Here is a 26,705-nt window from a genome sequence, read left to right on the forward strand (position 1 = left end):
TTCTGGTATACTGCAATAAATTGGCAATTACAGCTTAAGATTTCCAAATCCTCTCTCCCTGTAATCAGCCTACGAGATTCTACTTACAGTGATCTGTTTAAAATGTAAAACTGATCAGTTCACCTTACCTTTTAAATCCTCAATTTCTGTCTTCAGCAGATATTTTTCCTGTTGTCCTATCATAATTATTAATACTACCCTTTTCATTCCTCAATATGTTCCAGTTTGGAGAGAAAACTATTTGGTCGTTCTATTTATAGAGCACCTACTACATGCAAAACTCTGGTGTAAAACCTGTGATCTACAAAAAAGCTAAACAGACTCACCGCCCCTGTTTGACCTAGTCTTAACACGAGGAAAGACATAATAAACTGCAAAGAATTTATAACATGCCATGTGGAAATAACCACTGTGATGACCTATAGGGCAGAGAGAGAGAGTTTGAGCTTGAGTACATTTCTAAAGTTAGCTGTGTTTGTGTGTGTGTGTGTGCGCGCGTGCATGTGCTGATGCATGCTGCCAGGATAGGATGAGTTGCTTTCTCCTGTTGGGTGGGGGAGCCTCCTTTGCTTTGCGAAAGTTCCTCTCTGTGCACCTACTATGGACTTTGTCATCCACGTGTATTAGTCACGGTTGTCTAGAGAAACAGAAATAGAATATATATAAACATAGAGATGTGGAGATGTATTACAGGAATTGGTTCACGAGGTTATGGAGGCAGAGAAGTCCCACAATCTGCCATCTGCAAGCTGGAGAACCAGAAAAGCTGGTGGTATAACTCAGCTGAAGTCTGAAGGCCTGAGAACCAGCACCTCTAATGTCCAAGGGCAGGAAACAATGGGTGTCCCAGGTCGGGAAGAGAGAGTGGACTCACCCTTTCTTTTCCTTTGTGTTTAAACTAATTCTTGCTCATATAACAGTATTTTTGATGTTTCATATAGGAATTACAGCTTCCTTTAACATTACTCAACTTATTTACCAGTTGTAAACTTTATAAGTTATGTCCCACTCAAATAATAGATTTTCTCTTCTTCTCTAATATTATTTACCTCTTATTCTTTTGATTCTCATTTTTTCATGACTGCGCTCTCCAGTGCCACACCGAATCACAATAATGTTTGCCAGGAGCATTTTCCTCTTCTTAAGTGTAGCGTAAACATCGGATAAATTCCTTGTCAGGGCAGAGCAGGCATCTAAGAGAGAGAAAGTAAAAACGTGCAGGGGAATCACTTCTACCTAGAAATCAACAGACTTGCTTCTCTTGGCTGTTTGGAGCTGGAGATGCTATGACAATGTGGCCAGCTGAGAATCAGAGGATCTCTCTCTAGTCCCAGGAATTAGTCCTGGTCAAATTTCTTAACATCTTTAGACCTCATTTTCTTCACCTGTAACATGAAGAGTTGGATGAGTCTTTTTGAGGTCTGAAATCCAGTCATTCCAAGATACCCTTCGCCCAGATACACTTAACAAAGAGCAGAGAGAATTTTTAGTTGTCTTCTTCTGCATCAACATTATTATCCATATCACCACTTAAAGACATATCAAATGTCTACTTTTGCATGACACTGATAAAACAGGTTCCATACCAAATTGCTGTTCATTGGGATAATAAACCTATAGTTAATTGTTTAGAGGTAAGTATAGAGATGGGCCCTGCTGGAACCAGCAATCAATGGGCCAAAAAGTCTTGCTTTATTTTACAGCAAGGCTGTGGATACATTCCCTAATACACCAGAATTCTTCTGTACTTAGAAAGTATGAAATAAATGGGAGCCTTGAATCCATGGTTACGAGTTAATGAGGACATGATTTTTAAAATTATACTAATGATGCCATTTGCCTAGTATGGGGCTGTTCTCTGGTGAGTCAAGAGCAGATGTATTCAGGCCACTTTCATTCCTTTAATAAATATTTACTCAGTCCCTACCATTTGCTGCAAGATAGCAGTGATCTACCCTAAGAGCATTTATATTCTAGTAGGGTGACACAGACCATAAACAAAAAGAGAATCTTGAGGTGATCAATAAAGTTACATATACGTCAAGCATTTTTCATTCTGGACTATTTTTCACCCTTTCCCTTCTTTTACTCTTTCCCAGAACTCTAAGTATGGACTTGAAAACCCAGAAAGCATGGGTCCCATGTTTCTTCTCGCAACACCCCTGTTTCAAAGACATAGTGTTTATCATCTGAGAGTATGTCTCTTTAAGACTAAGTTCCTATGAATCAGCATTATTTCATCGCTTTCTTGAGAGGATGGATGATATTATGCAGGGAAAACAAAATATCATATGGGATTTATACTCGAAATGATGTTTCCACTCTAATTGTGTTATTTAATGTGGTGTGATTTGGGGCAAGTCAGTTACTCCTTCAGAGTCAGTGGTAATAATACCCTGAAAAGCATTCTCTAGAGAGTAAATGAAACAAAGTATGAGAAACTGCTTTGTAAATTGCAAAGCAATCTATTTCAGCTTATTTTTTCTAATAATATTTTCATTTATCCGATCCTTTTTGACTCTACACAACCTGCCTAGACTGAGTTTTATCATTTATTCAACAATAATAATGGGTCAAAATGGTTGAATATTAGAAATTTCATATTGTTCAACTTAATTAACAGGCCATCACAATATTTAATTTGGTTATATTTACAGTTAAATTTTTCATGTTGCCTTACCATGTGCCAGGCACATTCTAGGCATCTGACACGTATTCACTCATTTAATCCTCACAACAATGCTATGGAGACAATACTATTAACCTCTATTGTATGGATGAGGAATATTAGAGGTTATATAATTGTCCAAGGTCACACAGCTGGTACCCAGGAAGTCTACCTCCAAAATCTCTTTTAGGGATCCATTAGAGGTCGTGGCGCTTACATTGTGAAAGGATCACCCTGGTTTCTGGTTGGTGAATGAACCAGAGGGGGCTAAGCAAGAAAGCACGTGACTACTGAAATGATCCAGGCAAGCAATTCTGAATACAGGATTTCTTTCCTTTTTAAGGCTGAATAATATTCCATTGTATAGATGCCCCAGATTTTCTTAATCTTTTCACCCACAGATGCACAATTAGGTAGTTTCCATCTCTTGGCTATTGTGAATAATATTGCAGTGCCTTTGTCAAACGTTTTCCTGGCACTTAATGAGTTTGAAAATTTTCTTCTTATACACATTAGTTACTGTAATGAACTACCTTTCTAAATGTCTAAAGTTTAAATATTTGTCATTCTACAGAAATACCTTGCCTAATCATGTTTTGTGTTGTTATCAGTTCATGAATGATCTAAGATTTTTGTACAAAAACTTGTTATAAGGGCTTTTTTTGCATGTATTCAGGAACCTTGCATAATATGGGTATTCCCTGATTCTTGATTTTTAGTAGAGTTTTCTAGTAAGCCTTTAGGATAGGAAATATCTTCCTAGATGTGAGGCAGAGAGCAGAAAAATAATAAAGTGATTGTTATATTTAATTATATCAAAAGGAAACTGTCGTTTTGCTAAATTGTTTTTACACGCCCTTTGCTTATTTGTAAGAATGGCATATATCGTTTTATTAATGAAAAGAAAATTCAATAAACAATTTTAACATAAAACAATATCTATTGAGAACTTATATGAAAATTTTAGCAATATGCTGTCACCAATTTCCTCATCTGCAAAATGGAGATAGATAATACCCTCTTCCTATGGGTTGCTGTGAAAATACTCAAGAGTAATGTATGTAAAATGCTTATCACCATGTCGGTTGGAAAGTGATGCCCCATTCATTTTTCCACCGGGATGATGAGAGCTTTTTTTTTGGCTTGAAGTCTGTAGTTTTCAAAGTATGTTCTACTGTTGTAAAGTGAATCCTTGTAACAAATTATTTGTAGAGTTACAGGATCCCTTTGGAATACAAATTCAGGCTCCCGTGTGTGTGCGTGTGTGTGTGTCTATACGCACATCTTTCAAATAATACTTCAAGCCTTATAATGAAAAGCTACCTTCCCCACTCTTGACTCTGGTTCCAAAAACAACTTTTTAAATTTTCTGGTTGAAAATCTGTATTTCTATATTAGCTACTCATACACTTTTCCATTTTTCATCTTTTGACTATTTATAGTTTCTTTCTTCTCTGAAAAAATCAGCATGAAGAGTTCTTACATACATTAAAAACATAATTCCCCTTGCCCAATATAACTATTTAATGAATTAGGATAAATCAAATTTCAATGTCTACTGTTTTATGACATAAGTGTTTACCATTTTACAGCATACGAATCTTATCCAGAGATGTGCTACATCAGATATTATGAACACATTTTCTTTCTCACTTTTTCCTTTGACCTTTTAAATGGTAAAATTCCCTTATTTCTTTCTTGTCTTCCTATGGATTCATCACTAGTTCATCTCCTTCCACCAGAAATTTAAATCTCTTTTCAGTAACTTCTGACGCATGAGACAATTCATGGGCTTCAGGTTTTGCTTGGGGACCTCCCTCTTGGGCTTGAACATATACACAGGCCCACATATACACAGTATGTCTGGAAGGATAGAGGAGAAAAGGATGTTTATCTCTGTGCAAAAGGACTGGGAGACAGTGATAGAGTGAGAATATTTTACTGACTTTGCACCACTCTTTGAAGTTTTCCTATACGTGCATCTACGACGTAGTGGCCTCCCTCCCCCCAGATTTTTAAATTAAAATTAAAATAGCGTTATATCCTTATCTACTGTCTTGGGACAGTAAGTTGTAGAGAAATGTGAATATATGACCCAATTTTTTAATGAAATTAAGAAGAGCAAACAAGCACAAAAAATTTATAATTCTAAATATGGGCACATCATTCTATGAGGCTGTATAAACGTGAGGAAAGGAATGAAGAAAAGCTGTTCAACATCCAGCTACCTGTACAGTCTAGGGGTCCACGTAAAGCCCCGCCTCCAGCCCCGCCCCTGGAGCTGATTTCCTCCCACTGTGAAGTCGGCCAGACTTATTCCAGCCCCACCCCCGCCTCTTCCCGCCCCTGGAACTGGTCTCTGCACAGCACTCGGGCCTGGCTCCGCCCACAGCCTGGTCCCGCCCCTTGCCCCGCCGCCCTTTGTCACCGCCCACAGCCCCGCCCCTAGAGCTGGTTTCCACCCACAGCCCCGCCCCTAGACCTGGTCCCTGTCCCTGGTGCTGACCCAGCCCGCGGCCCTGCCTCACATTAACTCTAGAAACTAGACACCTCCCCCGAGGCTGGGGGCGCGGCCCCGCCCCGCCCCGCCCCCCTGCCCCGCCCCTCACGCCGCCTCAACCCGGAGCCCCCAAACGTCCGTTCTCCCAGAACGCCCGCCCGAGACCGGAAGCGGAAGCGCGGGCGGCGCCGTGGATGGAGCGGGAGGTCTGCGCGGTGTGTCCAGTCTTCTCGGCGCGGACGGGATTCCCGTGGACCTTCGGCCGAAGGGGCGACCCGCGGTGAGTGGCGGGCTGTCCAGTCTCCGGTCGCGGTCCAGGGAGGGGCCTGGGCCACGGGCAGCCCTGTCAGGGCCCGGCGTCCCCCCGTCCCCCCGGAGCCCCGTTTCCCCGGGCTGTTCGTCAGGGCGCCCGAGGCTGCTGTTCCTCCCGGCTCCGGGCGCCGCCGGCCTCTCCTCAGACTCCCTGTCACCGTCACCGTGTGATTTTGTCCCCAGGGGGCTTATCCGCGTCTGGAGGCGGTGTTTGGGTTGTTACTAATGGGGGCGCTCCTGGCATCTAGGGGGGAGGCAGGGATGCTGCTCAGCGTCCTCCGGGGCCCAGGACAGCCCTACAGAGAATCATCCGGCCCCAGATGTCAGTGGTGCCGAGGTTGGGAGACCTGCTCCAGGGCCTGAAAATCTCCCGAGCCCTGAATGAAGTGTGGGAAATGTTTATAAGTCAGCGAGTCACTTACAGGGTCCCTAAATGACAAACTTGTTTAAAGGGTCTGGGGTCACCAAAAAGTCTCTGTCCAGCCAAGTGAGTTGAGCGACACAAGTGCACACAGCACGAAGCTGCTTCCTCCCATCTTGGGGAGCAGGTGACTGGATAGGAATCGGGAAAATCCAGTCTCAGCCAACAGTTACAGTTAAATCAGTTAATACAAAAAAGAAAAGTGAATTGGGTGGCCTTTCCATCCAACACCCTATAAAAGGCCTCAAAAGCTTGTTTGCGCTTTTTTTCCCCCCTCAGACACGGAAAGCATCCGTGGAGCTCAAGTTTGAGGTGAAAGCAGGCTCAGAGTCCACCTGTCCTCGCTGATCCATGGATTTCTGTGTGACCAGGTGAGTACCCTGTCGACCTGGTACCAGCAGGTTCCGGCAGCCTCCGCTGTGCAGAAGACCTGCTAGTGGGCTTTCCTGGGCTCAGGTTGTCACCACATGGACACTGAGAGTGAGGGTATCTTGAGAAAAATTATTGATGTTTGATGGATTATATTCAAGTGAAAGATGGTAAGCTGTGTGTGGTTCTGTGTGGTAAATATTTCAGTAAGTACAGTTATATGCAAATAAGAACACATAAAACAAGTATAAATAACTGCAAATGTGTATTATAGTAGAAAATATAGATTTACCGGCATTGCATAATACTTAAAAGTCAGGATTTATATATAATATAAATACAGAAATGTTTTGCATGTGTATATAGTATTAGAAGACATCCCATTAAATATTAGCAGGGATACTCAGCAACATTCCTTAGACCCATTCAACTTGACTTCTAAAGTCCTATAAATCCTCTACAAAAATTTGAAATATAGGAGCATTGAGGGAAAAAGATGATTGGAACTTCTTTGTATTAATAACAAATTTAACATTGAATTTGCCAGTAGCCAGATTTATTTTGAGCATTTTTTTCTTTATGACATTTCCAATCATTTCGAGGAGTACTAAGCAACACTGTAGATTACAGTGCAGGGCACTAGTCTCTAAAAAGACTGTCCTCACCACCTTGCCTTCTAAAGGGAATTAACTTTGTTTCTTGAAACTTTTCTGAAATAACGGTCTGGTGATTCACGTTGCAGAGAATCTTGTTAAGTAATTTTGTATTTAGTTGTTGGCCTCTACTAATTGTGTGTGTATGTGTGTGTGCCTTTTTCATTCTAGCTTTCCTGTGATGTTCTTGAGGGGAATGTGTGCTTGTCATGCAATAGATAGTCTTTGAGTGTATAATTTATGGTGACCCACCATCCTTGTTTACTCAGGACAGAGGGGTTTTCCAGGACACAGGACGTTTAGTGTTCAAACCAGGGCAGTCCTAGACAAACCGGGATGGTTCCTCATCTGATGAGCCAGGCCCTGGGCCACATGCATGGGGACCTGGAGAACCAGAGAGACCTTGTCCCACCTCCGTGGAATTTATATTGTATTTGGGAATTTGGATTTTAGACAGTTAATGATGAGAGTGATGTGGGAGATTGGCACAAGGTGACTCAACCTGAGGGGACAGGGAAGCCCTCTTGAGAAGGACTGATATTTAGCTTGAGAGCTAGAGATGGGACTGGATTTAGCTAGTTGGAAGGTTAGACTGGAGTGAGGGTGTGGGAGTGTGTTCAAGAGAGCGTTTCAGACAGAGGGACCCGCATGAGGACACCCCTGAAGCAGAGAGCCTGGTGTGTCCATGAACTGAGAAGAGGGATGGCTGAGCCGAGTCAACACAGGGGGAGGGGTGTGAGCCACGCCAGCGAGGGGGGACAGGCAGGACCAGATCAGGGGTGACTTGGGACTCTGTTCTAAGACCAGTGGGAAGACTCTGGAGAGATGCGAGTAGAAGGAGGATGTGATTAGCGTTTGGTCTAAGCACGTGGGTTCAGATGGACTTCATGTTTAAGAATGTAGACTTAAGAGGCGAGATGGGAGGTGCTGGGAATAAGATGAGGAATAAGGTGACTGTTGCCTAGGCCTGGGTGATGGCTGTGGAGCAGGAAAGAAGTAGAAAGAAAAGACCTTGGAGTGTAGAACCGAGAGAAGGTAACAGTACTTTCTTGCCTGCATGTGTCAGATGGCACAGGGCACTGACTGTTCTCATCGCTGCTGTCCGTGCAGACCTGCAGGCGCCCCCTCACCCAGGTCTGTGTGTTCACCCCTCTTTGTCACTCACAGGCCCCCCTCCACATCCTACAGGAAGTCAGGCCTTACTTGTGAGGGGGTTGTCGCAGACGGGAGACACCGAGGAGAGCCTCTCCAGACATCAGAGCAGCCCCTTCAGCCTCTCCCTCAGCCTCCTCCCTTCCCCTCTCTCGCTTTCCACACCGAGAAGGACCCCTGCTCAGTATTCCATGTCCCCAGGTTCTCCCTCCCCCAGGCTTGAGAAGGGTGGGGCAGCCACTGGGGTGGACATCATCTGCACCTTCCACTTCAGAGAGGCAACGAGATGGAAGGTGGCTGGTCCAGGGCTGGACAGAGAGCGACTCTACTGGGAGCTGAGCCATGAGACCCAGGGTGTCACCCACCTGGGCTCCCTCACCCTGGACGGGGACAGCCTCTACGTCAGTGGTGAGGGGCTGTGCTACAGCCACACTCTCTCTCCCAGTCAGAGTTCTGTGTTGCCTCCGTTGCTCTAAAGTGAGCTATGATCCATCTCTCTATGCTCCTGGTCTGGGATCAGTCTTCTCATCACTGTGTGATCACTGGGTCCAGCCACCTTCCATCTCGTTGCCTACCCCCTGATCACCCCTCCCCTCTTCCCCTCTGCTTTCCCCTCTGATTTTCCCGCAAAGCTCCCTACATCCTCCCTCTCCCTTAATCCTTTATGTTCACCCCAACTCTTGCTCAGCTCCTCTCGCCTTCTCTCCACAGATTACACCTATGGAGCCGCAGCCCCGACTACCACCAGTGAGTATTCCTGGCCCTGACATCCTGGGTCCCGTCCGCATTTGGGGTTGGGGAGCACTTGTTCTCCTTCACCCGCTGTCCTTGGTGAGGGAAGCACCTGGAAGGGCCCTAATTCATCTCTTCTCTCCCTCCCGGGTTCTGGTGGAGAGTCCCAGCCCAATGTGAGAAAGCCTTAGACACAGACATGTTCTCCACCACATTCTGACCCCACGTGGTTTTCACTTTAATTCTGCTAAAGCCCCGCCCTTGGTCCTCCTTTTCCAGGTATCCCATCCGTCTGTCCAGTTTTCTGCCCGTCCATCTGTCTCTCCTCCGAGTTCAGTCTCTCTTGTTCACATATCTCTCTCTCTTGGGCTCCTCTCATCCACAGGCTTGCTCATGCCTCTACTCACACACTCACCCCTCCCCTCACTCTCATTTATGCTTCACCTGTGAATGGTGGTCCTGGCACAGCCACTGCTGGAGCCCGGGTGAGCCTGGGGGCTCCTCCCACTCTGTCCCTCCCTGAGACAGCCCTCGCCACAGCTCCCGAGCCGGCCACCACGTCCCTGCATACTTGATCATCACCTGTGCCACCAGAAGCCACCACAGGTGTCTGGGGGCCCCTTTTCCTTCCCAAGAGAAGCTCTCCGGCCCCACTCCTCTACCAGCCGGTTGTGGTCCAGGAGCTGGGAAGCCAGGGTGTGAAATTCTGGTTTTAGGGCAATCATGCTGATCACAAATTATAGATTATAGATTATACCAACGATTCAGTCTAAGGTCAGCCCTCAGAGAGCCCCTAATATTGTGAAATTAACACACCATTATAGTACAATGGGGGATGTTTCAGGGAGAGGGCCTGGCATAATTTGGAGGGGAAGAGCTTGCTAGAGAAAGTTTCACCAGAATGGAGTCTTTGAGAATAAGTAGTAGGGACCCTGGCAACTAGAGGATGAAGGGTTTTCCTGGCCCAGAAGATTCCATGATCAAAGGCTCCAGCCAGAAACAACATGCCCTATGGGGAGAATTGAAACGAATTTGGGTTGCGTGAAGCATGAAGTTTAACCCGCAGTACATGGATAAAATGAGACTGAAAGGTCAGCAGGAGCCAGATTGAGTAGAGCCTTGAGTGCCAGGTCAAGAAGGTTGAACTAAACACTGAAGGCCATAGGGAGCCATGGGTGGTACTAGAGCAGTGGTGGCCCTAGTGAGGTATTCATTTCAGAAAGATTCTTCTAGTGGTCCATGTAGAACATCCTTTAGACAGAGCATCCAGTGAGCCTGCTGGGGTGTTGGTCCGGGTGAAGGAAGTTAAGACCTGAGCTGGGACAGGGATGGAGAGAGGGAGTGTATGTGAGGACCAGTGTTCAAGATGAATGGGTGTTACTGGGAGGGAGGAGGAGCTGAGCAGATGTGCTGGTTCTGACTTGGGTGACCACACGGGTGGGTGGTGGTGCCCCTGAGAGAGAAGACGACAGATGATAATGAGTGCAGGACTCTGGTGTGGTCTCAGGCCAGCTCTCAGTGATGGCCATCGCTCTCCCTCTCGTCTTGCAGCTTTGGGGCACAACCTGAAGACCCTCACAGTCACCTTCCCCATCTCTACCCTCTGGTATTCATCAGACAGGAGCAACGGCTCAGCCACGTTCAACTCCACTGAGAGGGTCCTGCAGAGCCTGGGGAGACCCTGGTTCCAGCAGCTCCTGTTGGGTTAAATCCCACCCAGCCCCTCCCCCAATCCCTGTCCCTCCTGCTCCTCCTCCTCCTCCTTCCTCCCCAGCTGGATCCTTGTTCAAGAAGAGCAGCCTGGGCCTCTTCTCCTTGAGTTGCAGACTGTTCTCCCTCAGGTGAGACCCTCCCCTGAGTATTTGCCCCTAATGACCACTTTTGTGACCACCCCTCTCTCAGTCTCCCCCCGTCCTCCCATTTCCTCCTTCCTGTTCTGGCCCCCAGCCCAGAGGTTTCAGGACCTCTCTCTAGAGTCCCCACATCCCTCTCTCCCCAGGCCTGAAAAGGATGGGGATGCCAGCAGTGTGGACACCGTCTGCACCTACCATCCTGACCCCGTGGGCAACCAAGCCTCTGTGCTGGGAGCGGAGAGTCTCCACCTGTCTGCTCTTCCTCTCGGTGGCTCCAGGCTCTGCAGCCCAGAGTTTATCCATCCAGAGAGAGCACCAGCTACATTTGCACATCATCAGCTGGAACCTCAGCAACCCGGAGCCCACATCCTCGGAGTACACCGCCCTGCTGAGGGACACCCAGGACCAGGTGGGATCTCCCCTCTCGCATCGCTCCTTGCCCTGAGGGCACCGTCATTCCTCCGTCTGACTTACATCTGTTAAATGATTGTTTCAACCCTTCACTTTCCCTGCGTGCCTGGGTTCTCTCAGTGTCCAGAGGTGATGTCCTAGCTGCCTGCCCCATTTCTCACATGGGTAAACTGAATCTCAGAAAGGGGATTATTGTGCCTAAGGTCACACAGTGAGTTAGGGGCAGAGCCAGGATTTGAAGTCAGGTCTCCCTTGCCCCAAGGTCTGTGATCTTTCACTGGCTCCAGTGGCCCCCTGTGTCTCCAGGAGACCTCCATCTCACCCACTCTCCCTCGCGTTTGTTCTACGTCACCAAGCTCTACAGAGGCAGCCAGCTGTGAGACATATTCCACTCCTGCCTGGTCACTGACTTGATGTGGGTTGAGGAGATTGGAAACATTGGCTGAGCTGGTGGCTGATGGCTCTGAGCTCCCGTGACACATCCTTGATCTGGAAGTCACTGACATGGTGCCCATTCTGCCCCACATCCCTGTCAGCTAATCCTAGCATCTCCTTCCATAGGTTTTCGGGGGTTGAGAAAAGCATTAACATTTGGGGCCACCAACCTCCAGCATCCTCCTCCTCCTCCTCTTCTGGAAAGGTTCAACAAATATTAGCGGTCTAACTGTGCTCTCCAATATTGGAGCCACTAACCAGATGGGGCAATTAAAATTTTTTATACACCTATTGGGATACGATGCACATATTGTGTGTGTGTGGGGTGTATTTTTTAGGTTTTTCTAGATACAATATCTTCTCATCTGCAAAACAAATAGTTTTACGTCTTCCCTTCCAATCTGGGTCTCTTTTATTCCTTTTTCTTGCCTAATTGCCCTCATCAGAGCCTCTGGTGCCTGTGATTAACATGCGAGATGAGGGAAGACATCAATGTCTTGTCCCTGGTCTTAGGGGGAAATTTTCAGTCTTTCACCATTGAATATGGTGTTATCCATGGGTTTTTCATCGATGCTGTTTATAGGTTGAGAAAGTTTTTTCTATTCCTAATTTGTTCAGTGTTTTCTTTTTTAGACATGAAGGGTGCTGTATTTTGTGAAATTCTTTTCTGTATATGTGGTCGAGATTGTGTGGTATTGGCCGTTATTCTATTAATATGGTGTATTACATAATCAAGTTTTCAGATATTAACCCAACCCTTCAACTAGAGGTGAGAGATTAAGATGTTCTCAAGTCTTTCCTGGGCGTGCCACACGCCTGAGCCCTTGTGGTCTTCTAGATGTCCGCAAATACCCTGGAGCTTTTCAAAGCCCCCTGTGGACATCTCATTCCCCCAATTTTTCTTCTAAGTTGTTGGCTCACCTCTTGCCTGCCTCAGCTGGTATCACTCCCTCAGGCAGCTACAATATAAAACAATTAGCCCTGATTGTTTTTAGCAAGTGCCCTGGGGACAGACTTTCCTCCCTGGGCAAGCTCTGAGTCTAGTAACGACAAGCCCTGAACATGGGGCGTTTTTGGGGAGCTGCCAGGCAGGTCAGCTAGTTGCAGTTGGGTGGGGAGGGGTCTTTTCAGAGCTCCACACCCATTATGGCTGCTGTGCTGCGGGTTGTCTCAGCCACCATGGTTCTGAGACTGACGGTTTTCACAGTTATGGAAGATGTTGTGAGAGCAGGATGGGAATAGTGCAAGTTATAGTGCCACGAAGTTTGCTCCCTTTATCAAGATTCCACCGTGTGTCTTCACTAAACCCTCCTCAGATTCTTACAAGCCTTTGATTAATTTCTAGACTTCTGAAAAGTTGATTTTGACCATTTTTACCAGTGTTCTCATTGTTTTTATGCATTTGCAGAAGTGCTTACTCCAAAGTTTCAAAAATGTTCTCCCTGTGGTTATTTATTTATGAATTAATTACTTTAAATGAAATTACATGAGAAATTCAGTTCCTCACTCACACACACTAGCCACATTTTAAGTGCTTGATAACAACATGGGGCTAATAATGAGTGTATTTGGTAGTGCAGACAAATGTTTACATTATTGCAGAAAGTTCTCTTGAACAGGACCCAGAAGCAGGGAATCTAGATTCAGGGTAGAATTCCAGACACTCTTGTTCATCCTTTGTGCCCTTCCAGGTCTGTCCCCGACAGTAACCACACTGAAGTGGACTCCCTGTGTACCTTGCCGCCTTGGCACAGAGACTGGACAGAGTTGCCATCTATGAGGAATTCCTGCAGCTGAGCCAGATGGTACCCAGCTGCAGAACTTGACCCTGGACAGGAAGAGTGTCCTTGGGGATGGTAAGGCTCCCTGCTCATTGGGAAAGGAAGTGAGGCCTTTCTGGGGACTCTGGATGCCTGGGGCTGAGAGAGCATTGAACCTTCTGAGGCTGGCAGGAGGTGGCATAGTCCCCCAGTCTTTACCCAGCGTTGAGAGAGAGAAAAGGACACCAGTGTAATATAGGAGGCCCTCACCTTCTCCTAGACAGTCTGTGACCTCATACTAGTCACCTCCCCTCTCTGGACTTTTGTTTCCTTATCTCTGCACTGAAAGCCACTGGGCCAGATGGTCAGTGAGGGCCTCCAGCTGTGTGTGAAGCAGACTTACAGGTTTGGGGGTCATGTGGTTAGTGATCCACAGGCTATAGTTTGCCAAGTCCCACTCTAGATGAGCACCAATGCACTAGAACTTTCTGCAGTGGTGGAATGTTCTGTATCTGTGCTGTCCAGTGCATAGCCACATATTGCTGTTGAGTGCTCGAAGGACGGTATTGGGACTGGTCTTTATTGTTACTGAGTTTTAATATTACTGAGGTACCAGAATTTTTATTTTATTTAACTAAAATTAATTTTAATTCAAAAAGAGACTTGTTGCTGCTCCATATCAGACAACACACCTCTAAGAGGTTGTCTCGGTAGAGGTACAAGAAGGGGGACATGCACCCTCCCCCCAAGCCCACTGGGTGCTGTGTGTCCTACCCTCCTGGAGTTTATGTTGTAGCTGGCAATAACAAGAATAGAGAATTGAAAATTATCAATTAATTGATGTGAACAAACTCATACTTGCAGGCGGAAATCAGAGAAGACTTCCTGCAGGATATTACATTGTAGGTTAATCCTAGAAAATGAATATTAAGCAAATAGATAAAGGAGAAGGGGATGAATGTGTTTCTAGGCAGAGAAGAACACTTCTGAGTGGGAATTTACAAATTTAGAGAGATCCCATAGGCTTGCCAACTGTGATGACCCATTCTCCCCCCGGCCGTCATAAGAAAGTCCAGCTCAAATTCAATCCTCTGTGCCCAGAGTTATGAATTTGGTTTAATTTACTAAACTTTTGTTCTGTGATAATGGTCTTGGATTTTGTAGGAATGTGTGCTCACGTTTTAGAGATGGAAACTAAAATGGGGTGAAACATGATGATGTCTACTTGACTTTAATATTTCATTGAAAACATGGGATGAATCAAGGTTGGCAAGTGTTAATAATTTATACATTGATAAAATATTGTTTTAATTGGATGGAATATACATGGTTAAATCAGATGATGGATGTTTATGAGACTGTTCCCTTTATTTTTCTGTGTCTAAAAAGTTCTGTTAAAAAGAGTGAACCACACTCACATGCATTCTCCATTTGATTCACTTCCAGAATATTCTCCCAACAGAGATGACACCTTGACTGAGAAGCCTGGTAAACCTGCAGGAAGCCCCAGCCCACAGTAGGGGGCGAGTATCTTGATGCTGTGCCTCATTGAAGAGAACCATGCGCACAGGGTCTTGGATGATGAGGAAAGTTGGCCAACCCTTGTCAAGGACAGTTGAGGCACAGTGGGGTCAGCAGGAGCCCTGGGGCGATGACAGGAGGTGGCTCACCCCACCATTTGTCTCCCCAGACCTCCCCTTCTGGGCCCTCATCCTCATCTGCTTGCCGGGAATCCTGGTGCTCATCACAGGCCTGATCTGCTGTCTCCTGGTAAGCCATGATGTATTGCTTGTCTTCTTACTATTGGGTTATAAGAGCTCTTTATATATTATAAATACACGTCCTTTTCTAGGGATATGTATTGCAGATGTTTTCTCCCAGTCTGTATGTGGCTCGCTTTCTCCTTCACAACATGAGTCATTGGGTAAATGAAAGTGACAGTCATCATGAGATTCCACCACACTTGAGGATGGCTAAAAGTAAAAAGACTGACTATAGCAAGTGTTGAAGATGTCAAGTCACTGAAACTCTCATCGAGTGCTGGTGAAAAATAGCTTGGATGCGTCTTTAATAATTACATAAGTCTACCCAGCCATTCCTGCCCTAGGAATCCATCCAAGGGAAATAAACCCGTAGGTCTATACACAGACTTGTACACACATGTTGATACCAACCTATTTATAGTATACAAAAACAGAAAACAACCCAAATGTCCATCTACTGGTGAACGGATACACAAAGTGTGGTATTTCCCCACAGTGGAATACTATATAACCATAAAAAAGGATGAATTATTATTTTTTTCTTTTTTAATTATTTTATTGAAATTATAAAGGGTTTTAACATTGTGTAATTTCGGGTGTTCATTATTATTTGTGAATTTCTGTATAGACTGCATCGTGCTCACTAACAGTAGTCTAACTTTTATCCATCACCATGCATATGTGCCCCTTTACTCACTCAACCCCCAGCCACCATCCCCTCTGGTAACCACTAATCTGTTCTCTTTATCCCTCTGTCAACCCCCAGCCACCATCCCCTCTGGTAACCACTAATCTGTTCTCTTTATCCCTGTGTATGTTTATCTTCTACATATGAGTGAAATAATGCATATTTGTCTTTGTCTGGCTTATTTCATTTAACATCTTACCCTCCAGGTCCATCCAGGTTGTTGCAAACAGGACGATCTTGTCTTTTGTTTCTGGCTGAGTTGTATTCCATTGTATATAATACATACCACATCTTCTTTATCCATTCATCTGTAGCAGGGCACTTGGGTTGCTTCCATGTCTTGGCTATTGTGAATAATGCCTCAGTGAACACAGGGGTGCATAAATCTCTTTGAATTGTTGATTTCAATTTCTTTCGATGAATACCCAGTAGTGGGATAGCTCAAAAGTATGGTATTTCTATTTTTAATTTTTTGAGAAATCTCCCATACTGTTTTCCCTGGTGGCTGCACCAGTTTGCATTCCCACCAGCAGTGTGTGAGGGTGCCCTTTTCTCCTTATCCTCTCCAACATTTGTTATTTTTTGTCTTGGGAATTATAGCCATTCTGATAGGTGTAAGGTGATCTCTCATTGTAGTTTTGATTTGAATATCCCTAATAATTAGTGATGTTATACATCTTTTCATGTGTCTGTTGGCCTTATCTATATCTTCTTTGGAAAAATGTCTGTTCATATCCTCTGCCCATTTTTAGATTGGATTGTCTATTTGTTTGTTGTTGGGTTGTATGAGTTGTTTATATATTTTGGAAATCAATCCCTTGTCAGATATGTGATTTGCAAATATTTTCTCCCAGTTGGTGGGTTTTCTTTTCATTTTTTTTTTTGTGAGGAAGATCAGCCCTGTGCTAACATCCGTGCTAATCCTCCTCTTTTTTTCTGAGGAAGATCGGCTCTGAGCTAACATCTATTGCCAATCCTCCTCCTTTTTTTTTCCCCCAAAGTCCTAGTTGATGGTTGTATGTCATAATTGCAGATCCTTCTAGTTGCTGTATGTGGGACGCAGCCTCAGCATGGCCGGACAAGGGGTGCATCTATGCGCGTCCAGGATCCGAACCTGGGCCGCCAGTAGCGGAGCGCACGCAATTAACCACTAAGCCATAGGGCTGGCCCTGTCTTTTCGTTTTGTTCATCGTTTCCTTTGCCTTGCAGAAGCCTTTTAGTCTCATGTAGTCCCATTTGTATATTTTTTCTTTTCTTGCCCTTGCCTGAGTAGACATGGTATTGGGAAGGGTGCTGCTAAGACCGATGTCAAAGACTGTACTGCGTATATTTTCTTCTAGGAGTTTTATGGTTTCAAGTGTTAGATTCAAGTCTTTTATCCATTTCGAGTTAATTTTTGTGTATGGTGGAAGATAATGATCTACTTTCATTCTTTTGCATGTGGCTGTCCAGTTTTCCCAACAGCATTTATTGAAGAGACTTTCCTTTCTCCATTGTATGATCTTGGCTCCTTTGTCAGAGATTAACTGACCACAGATGTGTGGTTTTCTTTCTGGGCTTTCAGTTCTGCTCCATTGATCTATGAGTCTGCTTTTGTGCCAGTACTATGCCATTTTGATTACTATAGCTATGTAATATATTTTCAAGTTAGGATTGTGATGCCTCCAGCTTTGTTCTTTCTTCTCAGGATTGCTTTGGCTGTTCGAGGTCTTTTGTTATTCCATGTATATTTTAGGATTCTGTGTTCTATTTCTATGAAGAAGGTCCTTGGGATTCTGATTGGGATTGCATTGAATCTGTAGATTACTTTAGGTAATATGGACATTTTAACTGTGTTTATTCTTCCAATCCATGTGCATGGAATATCTTCCCATTACTTCAGGTCATCATTGATTTCTTTCAATAATGTCTTCTAGTTTTCATTGTATAGGTCTTTAACCTCTTTGGTTAAATTTATCCCTAGACACTTTTTTCTTTTTGTTGCAATTGTAAATGGGATTGTATTCTTGAGTTCTCTTTCTGTTAGTTCATTATTAGAGTATAGAATTGCAACTGATTTGGTAAGTTGATTTTGTATGCTGCAACTTTGCTGTAGTTGTTGATTATTTCTCATAGTTTTCTGATGGATTCTTTAGGGTTTTCTGTAATTACAATCATGTCATCTGCAAACAGCAAGAGTTTCATTTCTTCCTTTCCAATTTGGATTCCTTTTATTTCTTTTTCCGGCCTAATTGCTCTGGCCAAAACCTCCAGTACTATGTTGAATGGGAGTGGCGATAATGGGCACCTTTGTCTTCTTCCTGTTCTCAGAGGAATGGCTTTAAGTTTTTCACCATTAAGTATGATGTTGGCTGTGGGTTTGTGATATATGGCCTTTATTGTGTTGAGGTACTTTCCTTCTATACCCATTTTATTGAGAGTTATTATCATAAATGTATGTTGGATCTTGTCAAATCCTTTCTCTGCATCTGTGGAGAGGATCATGTGACTTTTATTCCTCATTTTGTTAATGTGGTGTATCACATTGATTGATTTGCGGATGTTGAACCATCCCTGCATCCTTGGTATAATTTCCACTTGATCGTGGTATATGATCCTTTCAATACATTGCTGTGTTCGATTTGCTGATATTTAGTTGAGGATTTTTGCATCTGTGTTCATCAGTGATATTGGCCTGTAATATTCCTTCTTTGTGCTATCCTTATCTGCTTTTGCTGTCAGGGTGATGTTGGCCTCATAGAATGAATTAGGAAGTGTTCCATCTTCTTCAACTGTTTGGAATAGTTTGAGAAGCAGGGGTATTAAATCTTGTTTGAATATTTGGTAGAATTCTCCAGAGAAGCCATCTTGTCCTCGACTTTTGTTTTTTGGGAGGTTTTTGATGAGCATTTTGATCTCTTTACTTGTGATTGGTCTGTTCATTTACTCTATTTCTTCTTGATTCAGTTTTGGGAGGTTGTAGGAATCTAAGAATTTATCTATTTCTTTTAGGTTATCCTATTTGGTGGCATGTAAGTTGTTCAGTGTATTCTCTTACTGTCCTTTGGATTTCTGTGGTATCTGTTGTAATTTCTCCTCTTTCATTTCTAATTTTATGTCTTTGAGCCTTCTCTCTTTTTTTCTTAGTGAGTCTGGCTAAGGGTCTGTCAATTTTGTTTCAATCTTCTCAAAGAACCAGCTCTTTGTTTCATTGATCCTTTCTACTGTTTTTTTAGTCTTTATTTCATTTATTTCTGCTCTAATTTTTATTATTTCCCTCATTCTGCTGACTTTGGGCTTCATTTGTTCTTCATTTTCTGGTTCTATTAGGTGTAGTTTAAGGTTACTTATTTGGTATTTTTCTTGTTTGTTGAGGTGTGCTTGTATTGCTATGAATTTCCTTCTTAGAACTGCTTTTGCTGCATCCTGTAAGAGTTGTTTTGTTGTCTTTTGATTTTCATTTGTCTTCAGGTATTTTTGATTTCTCCTTTGATTTGTTCATTGATCCAATGGTTCTTCAGTCACGTGTTCTTTAGTCTCCACATATTTGTGACTTCCCCATCTTTTTTCTTGTAGTTGATTTCTAGTGTCATAGCATTGTGGTCAGAAAAGAAGCTTGATATGATTTCAATCTTAAATTTATTCAGGCTTGCCTTGTTTCACAACATATGGTCTATCTTTGAGAATGTTCCATGTGCACTTAAGAAGAACATGTATTCTGCTGTTTTGGGAGGGTATGCCCTATATATATCAATTAAGTTCATCTAATCATATGTTTCATTTAATTCCACTATTTACTTGTTGTCTTTCTCTGCATGATCTATCCATGGATGTAAGTGGGTTGTTCAGGTCCCCTTTTATTATTGTGTTGCTGTTAATTTCTCCCTTTAGGTCTATTAATAGTTGCTTTATATTCTCTTGTGCTGCTGTGTTAGGTGCATATATCTTTATAAGTGTTATGTCCTCTGGGTGGAAAGTCCCCTTTATCATTGTATACTGCCCCTCTTTGTCTCTCATAGTCTTTTTTATCTTGAAGTCTTCTTTGTCTGGTATAAGTATGGCAACACCTAGTTTCTTTTATTTGCCATTTGCTTGGAGTATTGTCTCCCATCCCTTCATTCTGAGCCTGTTTGTTTTTAGAGCTGAGATGTGTTTCCTGGAGGCAGCATATTGTTGGGTCTTGTTTTCTAATCCACCCCAGCACTCTGTGTCTGTTGATTGGAGAATGCAATCAATTTACATTTAGAGTGATTATTGATACATGAGGGCTTAATCCCACCTAATCTATATTTCCATTGTTTCTCTTCCTTTGTGTTTCTGACTACCATTTCATTTTGGGGGTTTTCTGTGGAGGTTTCTCTCTCTTTTTTTTTTAATTGATGTTTTAATGGTTTCTAACATTGTGAAATATTGGGTTGTACATTTTTGTTTGTCCATCACCATATATATGACTCCCTTCACCCCTTGTGCCCACCCCCCACCCCCACTGCCCCTGGTAACCACAGTCCAGTTTTCTCTGTCCATGTGTTGGTTTATATTCCACATATGAGTGAGATCATACAGTGTTTGTCTTTCTCTTTCTGGCTTATTTCACTTAACATATTACGCTCCAGGCCCATCCATGTTGTTGCAAATGGGACGATTTTGTCTTTTTTTGTGGCTGAGTAGTATTCCATTGTATATATATACCACATTTTCTTAATCCAGTCGTCAGTCGAGGGACACTTAGGTTGCTTCCACTTCTTGGCTATGGTGAATAATGCTGCAGTGAACATAGGGGTGCATAAGCCTCTTTGGATTGTTGATTTCAGGTTCGTTGGATAGATTCCCAGTAGTGGGATGGCTGGATCATAGGGCATCTCTATTTTTAATTCTTTGAGGAATCTCCATACCGTTTTCCATAGAGGCTGCACCAATTTGTATTCCCACCAGCTGTGTATGAGGGTTCCTGTTTCTCCACATCCTCTCCAACATTTGTTGTTTTTTGTCTTGGTGATTATAGCCATTCTAACAGGCGTGAGGTGGTATCTTAGTGTTGTTTTGATTTGCATTTCCCTGATGATTAGTGATGTTGAGCATCTTTTCATGTGCCTATTGGCCATCTGTATATCTTCCTTGGAGAAGTGTCTCTTCATTTCCTCTGCCCATTTTTTGATCGGGTTGTTTGTTTTTTTGTTGTTCAGTTGTGTGACTTCTTTATATATTGTGGAGATCAACCCCTTGTCAGATGTATGTTTTGCAAATATTCTCTCCCAGCTGCTTGGTTGTCTGTTCATGTTGATTTTGGTTTCATTTATCTTATAAAAGCTCTTTAATCTGATAAAGTCCCACTTGTTTATTTTTTCTTTAGTTTCCCTAGTCTGGGTAGGCATGTCATCCGAAAAGATTCCTTTAAAACCAATGTCAAATAGGGTGTTGCCTATATTTTCTTCTATGAGTTTTATAGTTTCAGGTCTCACCTTCAGGTCTTTGATCCATTTTGAGTTAATTTTTGTGAATGGCGATAGCACATGGTCCACTTTCATTCTTTTGCATGTGGCTGTCCAGTTTTCCCAACACCATTTATTGAAGAGACTTTCCTTTCTCCATTGCATGTTCTTAGCACCTTTGTGGAAAATTAGCTGTCTGTATATGTGTGGTTTTATTTCTGGGCTTTCAATTCTGTTCCATTGATCTGTGTGTCTGTTTTTGTACCAGTACCGTGCTGTTTTGATTACTATTGCTTTGTAGTATGTTTTGAAGTCAGGGATTGTGATGCCTCCTGCTTTGTTCTTTTTTCTTAGGATTTCTTTAGCTATTCGGGGTCTTTTGTTACCCCATATAAATTTTAGTATTCTTTTTTCTATTTCTGTGAAGAATGTCATTGGGATTCTGATTGGGATTGCATTGAATCTGTAGATTGCTTTAGGTAATATAGACATTTTAACTATGTTTATTCTTCCAATCCACGTGCATGGGATATCTTTCCATTTCTTTATGTCATCATGGATTTCTTTCAATAATGTCTTGTAGTTCTCATTGTATAGGTCCTTTACCTCCTTGGTAAGATTTATTCCTAGGTATTTTATTCTTTTTGATGCAATTGTAAGTGGTATTGTCTTTTTGAGCACTCTTTCTGTTAGTTCATTATTAGCATACAGAAATGCAACTGATTTTTGTAGATTGATTTTGTACCCTGCAACTTTGCTGTAGTTGTTGATTGTTTCTAATAGTTTTCCAACAGATTCTTTAGGGTTTTCTATATATACAATCATGTCATCTGCAAATAGTGAGAGTTTCACTTCTTTGTTACCCATTTGATTTCCTTTTATTCCTTTTTCTTGCCTAATTGCTCTGGCCAAAACCTCCAGTACTATGTTGAACAGGAGTGGTGAGAGTGGGCAGCTCTGCCTCGTTCTTGTTCTCAGAGAAATGGCTTTCAGTCTTTCCCCGTTGAGTATGATGTTGGCTGTGGGTTTGTCATATATGGCCTTTATTATGTTGAGGTATTTTCCTTCTATTCCCATTTTATTGAGAGTTTTTATGATAAATGGATGTTGTATCTTGTCAAATGCCTTCTCTGCGTCTATTGTGATGATCATGTGGTTTTTATTCTTTGTTTTGTTGATGTGATGTATCACATTGATTGATTTGCAGATGTTGAACCATCCCTGCGTCACTGGTATAAATCCCACTTGATCATGGTGTATGATCTTTTTAATGTATTGTTGTATTCAGTTTGCCAATATTTTGTTGAGGATTTTTGCATCAATGTTCATCAGCGATATTGGCCTGTAATTTTCTTTCTTTGTATTGTCTTTGTCTGGTTTTGGTATCAGGGTGATGTTGGCCTCGTAGAATGATTTAGGAAGTGTTCCATCTTCCTCTACTTTTTGGAATAGTTTGAGAAGGATGGGTATTAAATCTTCTTTGAATGTTTGGTAAACTTCACCGGAGCCATCTGGTCCTGGACTTTTATTTTTTGGGAGGTTTTTGATTACTATTTCAATCTCTTTACTTGTTATTGGTCTATTCAGATTCTCCATTTCTTCTTGGTTCAATTTTGGGAGGTTGTATAAGTCTCAGAATTTATCCATTTCTTCTAGATTGTCCAATTTGTTGGCATATAATTTCTCATAGTATTCTCTTATAATCCTCTGTATTTCTGTGGTATCTGTTGTAATTTCTCCTCTTTCATTTTTAATTTTATTTACTTGAGCCTTTTCTCTTTTTTTCTTAGTAAGCCTGGCTAAGGGTTTGTGGATTTTGTTTATCTTCTTGAAGAACCAACTCTTTGTTTCATTAATCCTTTCTACTGTTTTTTTGGCCTCAATATCATTTATTTCTGCTCTGATTTTTATTATTTCTCTCCTTCTGCTGGCTTTGGGCTTTGTTTGTTCTTCTTTTTCTAGTTCTGTTAGGTGTAATTTAAGGTTGCCTATTTGGGCTTTTTCTTGTTTGTTAAGGTGGGCTTGTATCACTATGAGTTTCCCTCTCAGGACCGCTTTTGCTGATTCCCATATAGTTTGATATGGCATATTATCATTTTCGTTTGTTTCCAAATAGTTTTTGATTTCTCCTTTAATTTCATCAATGATCCATTGGTTGTTCAGTAGCATGTTGTTTAATCTCCACATTTTTGTCACTTTCCCAGTTTTTTTTTCATGGTTCATTTCCAGTTTCATAGCCTTATGGTCTGAAAAGATGCTTGTTATGATTTCAATCTTCTTAAATTTGTTGAGGCTTGCTTTGTTTCCCAACATATCCAACCTAGAGACACTCTCTAGGTCTATCCTAGAGAGTGTTCCGTGCACGCTTGAGAAGAATGTGTAGTCAGCTGTTTTTGGATGGAGTGCTCTGTATATGTCTACTAGGTCCATCTCGTCTAGTTTTTCATTTAAGTCTACTATTTCTTTATTGACTTTTTGTCTGGATGATCTATCCATTGTTGTAAGTGGGGTGTTAAGATCCCCTACTATTATTGTGTTGTTGTTGATGTCTCCTTTTAGGTTTGTTAATAGTTGCTTTATGTACATTGGTGCTCCTATGTTGGGTGCATATATATTTATAAGTGATATGTCTTCTTGATGGAGTGTCCCTTTTATCATTATATATTTCCCTTGTCTTTCTTAACCTGTTTTATCTTGAAGTCTACTTTGTCTGATATGAGTATGGCAACACCTGCTTTCTTTTGTTTGCCATTAGCTTGGAGTATTGTCTTCCATCCTTTCACTCTGAGCCTGTGCTTGTCTTTAGTGCTAAGATGTGTTTCCTGAAGGCAGCATATTGATGGGTCTTGCTTTTTAATCCATCCTGCTACTCTGTATCTTTTGATTGGAGAGTTCAATCCATTGACATTTAGGGTAATTATTGATATATGAGGGCTTAATGTTGCTGTTTTGTCACTTATTTTCTGGTTCTTTAGCATTTCCTTTGTTCCTTGTCCCATTTGTTTCGGACTGCCAATTCAGTTTGGTTGTTGTCTTATGACTCTTCTAGTTTTCTCTTTGTTTATCATATGTGGTTTTGTTATGATTATTTGTTTAGTGGTTACCTTGAGGTTTGGGCAAAAAATCTTGCATACGATATAGTCCATTATCTGATGGCCTCCTATTTCCTTATACTAAGTCAAATCAATCACTTTCCTCTTCCCCTTCTAAGTTGTTCTTGTTATACCTTATTCTATCTTGTGTTGTGGCTGTGTGTTTACAGTGATGAGGTTAAATTTATTTTTGGTGAGTTTCTTCTTTTGCTCTTTGAATTTAGTATTTAAGTGGTTGCTAACCTATTCCGGTAAAGATCTACTAATTTCTGAGTTTGTCTACCTACTTTTCTCCTTGCTCCAATCATTGTGTTCCCTTTCTCTTCTTTTTTTCAGGCCTGAGGGCCTTCTTGAGTATTTCTTGTAGTGGGGGTCTCGTGGCCATGAACTCCTTTAGCTTTTGTTTGTCTGGGAGTGTTACTATTTCTCCATCATATTTGAAGGATATATTTGCTGGATAGAGTATTCTTGGCTGAAAGTTTTTGTCTTTCAGTATTTTGAATATATCATTCCAGTCTCTTCTAGCCTGTAAAGTTTCTGTTGAGAAATCCGCTGAGAGCCTGATGGGAGTTCCTTTGTACGTTATTTTTTGTTTTTGTCTAGCTGCCCTTAATATTGTTTCTTTGTCATTGACCCTGCCTAGCCTTACCACTAGGTGTCGTGGTGAAGGCCTTTGTCTGTTAATATATATAGGTGTCCTGTTGGCTTCGCTTACTGGTATTTCCTGCTCCTTCCCCAGATTTGGGAAATTCTCAGCTATTATTTCCTTGAATAGGCTCTCTGTTCCTCTTTCCCTCTCTTCTCCTTCAGGAATACCTATAATTCTTATGTTACATTTTCTAATAGAGTCAGATATTTCTCGGAGTCTTTCTTCATTTCTTTTTAGTCTTAGTTCTCTCTCCTCTTCCATCTGGAGTATATCTGTATTCCTAGCCTCTAAAGTGCTAATTCTTTCCTCCATATTGTCAGCTCTGTTCTTTAAAGATTCCAGATTCTCCTTTATCTCCTCCATTGTGTTCTTCATCTCCATCAGCACTGATTGGTTTTTCTTTATGATTTCAATCTCTTTTGTGAAGAAACTCCTAATCTCATTGAATTGTTTATCTGTGTTGTCTCGTATTTCCTTGAGTGTTTTTATGATAGCTATTTTGAAATCTCTGTCATTTAGATTATGGATTTCTGTGTCTTCGGGGTTGATTTCTGGGTGCTTGTCATTTTGTTTCTGGTCTGGTGATTTCATATATTTTTGCATTGTGGTTCCTGTGTTGGTTTTGTTTTTCCTCATCCTGGAATTCTCTGGTTGCAATTTCCACCTGCCGCCACTGTCTGGTGGTAAAGGGCTGTGTAGTCTAAGCCCCCTGCGCTCTGCCCCAGTTTTTCTGCTGCGATCCGCAGTTTTGTTTTTTGTTTTTTTTTTTTTTCCCGAAGCGATCCACGAGTCCGGTCATTTGATCAGGTCTGCTGCAGGTTGCTTGGTCTGGTCTGTCGTGGATCTCTTGGTCCGGTCTGCCGCGTATCACTAGGTCTGGTCTGGTCGGTTGAGCTGCAGGGTCTGGTTTGTGGGGAGGGGGGGCTCTCTCTTTTGCCCTCTGGGTCCCTGACGTGGGAGGCTTCTCGTTTGCCCCTCTTTATCCGCTCTCTGGGGTGCTCAGATGTTGATGGTAGCCCTGTGGCTCTTCTGAGTCCTCTGTGCGGGAGTTTCCCACTGGCTGAGAGAGTCCGAAGAGCTACGGTTTCCCCGCCGAGGGCCGCCCCTCCCCCCTCTCTGGGAGCCGCGCAGACCGGGATCGCTGATCTGATGGGGAGGGAGAAGAGTTCTCCTTACCTCTCCCCACTTCCTCCGGGGGCCCAGCACGTTCCGCTCTCAGATGTGCAGTAGTGTGGATCTTTCTGCTCTAGCTTTTCACTGTCTGGGATTCCGTTGTTGGTCTGTGACTGTTCCTTTTGTTGTATCTTGTCGGGGAAGAGTTCACGGGAAAGCTCACTCTGCCATGATGCTGAAGGTGGTTTCTCTTTTTTTGTGATCTATGGCTCTGCTCTGATTTTTTTTTTGCTGGTTACTGTGAGGTTTGTATGAAGATCTCATAGATGATATAGTCCATCTTCTGATAGCCTCTTATCTCCATTAGCCTAAGCAGGTTCCATCCCTTTCCCCTTTCCTTCTGAGTTATTGTTGTCACAATAACTCATTTTAACTCAACACAATAATTCATTTTTGTGTTGTGCGTTTGTGACTAAGGTCAAGTGTTTATAGTTACTTTTGATGCTTTCCTTCCCTTCTTCTTTGAAGTTATAATTAAGTATTTGCTACCCTGTTGTGAAACAGAGCTGTAGCTTTCTGATTTTGTCTGTCTATTTATCTCTTTGCTCAAAGCTTTGTAGACATTTGCCTTCTTTTTGTTTCAGGTATGAGGGTGTTCTTGATCATTGCTTGTATTGGAGATCTAGTGGCGATGAACTCCCTCAGCCTTTGTTTATCTGGGAAAAC

Source organism: Diceros bicornis, unplaced genomic scaffold, assembly GCF_020826845.1.
Source record: "Diceros bicornis minor isolate mBicDic1 unplaced genomic scaffold, mDicBic1.mat.cur d_74_multi, whole genome shotgun sequence".
Taxonomy (NCBI): Eukaryota; Metazoa; Chordata; class Mammalia; order Perissodactyla; family Rhinocerotidae; genus Diceros; species Diceros bicornis.